We start from the raw sequence: 1057 nt of genomic DNA, 5'->3' as shown, positions 1-1057 counted from the left end.
GGAATGGAGGAACATTGTTGTGGGTGGAATGGGGGGATTCTTGGGAGTGAAATGGGGCAGTTGAGGGTGGAATGGGGGACTGTTGGGGGTTGGATGAGTGAGAATTGTTGGGGGTGGAATCGTTAGGGGTGGAGTGTTGCAGGGGCAGGATGGGAGGGTTGGTGCAGGGGCTGAGGGACGTGTTGGAGAGGGTGTGGGTGTTACGAGGTGAGTGGCTATGGGAAGGGCAGAGTTGTGTAGGAAGAGGTCGCTTATGGACACACAAGTCCTGGAAAGGAGGCAGCGAATCCCAGATGCCAGCTGCCCCTTTATCCCCTGAAGGATCTACGGTCCACAGGGTTAAACTCACCAGCCTACACACTGTAGGCCCAGGCTCTGGTCATGCTGCTCATTACAGCCAGTTAGTGACAGGATGAAGCCTTCATTTGGCCATTAGTTATCCAGCTGGAGGCCACAGTCTGGGGAGCTACCCAACATCTCCCTAGCCAACAATAAAACTAAGACCCTGTGCCCATCATCCTGCCTTTGAGTGATCCATGAAATCCCATCTTGGTTTCACATCCATAAATCTCTCATTGTTTTGGAATGTGTGTGAAGTCTCCCTGAACCTTTTCTGCTTCCAGCAGCCTGAACAACGCTCTCTTAATGAAGTGAGGAGGGTTGTCAATGAAGCCCAGTCCTCAATGTTCCCTCAGTCTCTCTCTGTGTCACTCAGTGGAGATGGGGCTGGGTTTGTACAGCTGCTTTGCCATTCTTGTGCTATTCTGAGCAACAGCCCTGTGCCTCAACGTTCGCTGGATTTTAATATTCATAGTGTTGCAGCAAAGATGGCCCGTGTTTATTGTGAAGCACTGTTGCTCCAGGCTCTTCCGACGCAGGGATAAACAGGTTCAAATCCCACAGGCACCAAGATGGAAGTCAGCTCCATCAGGATACGTTGTCAGGTCATGATGCCTGTCACCTTTCAAGAATGCTCATGTTTTGGCACATAGAATATACAGCAAAGGAACAGGCCATTCAGCCCCACAGCTCTCCACAAGTGTTTGAGCCCCATACT

Source organism: Chiloscyllium plagiosum, chromosome 8 (genome assembly GCF_004010195.1).
Source record: "Chiloscyllium plagiosum isolate BGI_BamShark_2017 chromosome 8, ASM401019v2, whole genome shotgun sequence".
Lineage (NCBI taxonomy): Eukaryota > Metazoa > Chordata > Chondrichthyes > Orectolobiformes > Hemiscylliidae > Chiloscyllium > Chiloscyllium plagiosum.
This window is presented reverse-complemented; position numbering follows the sequence as displayed.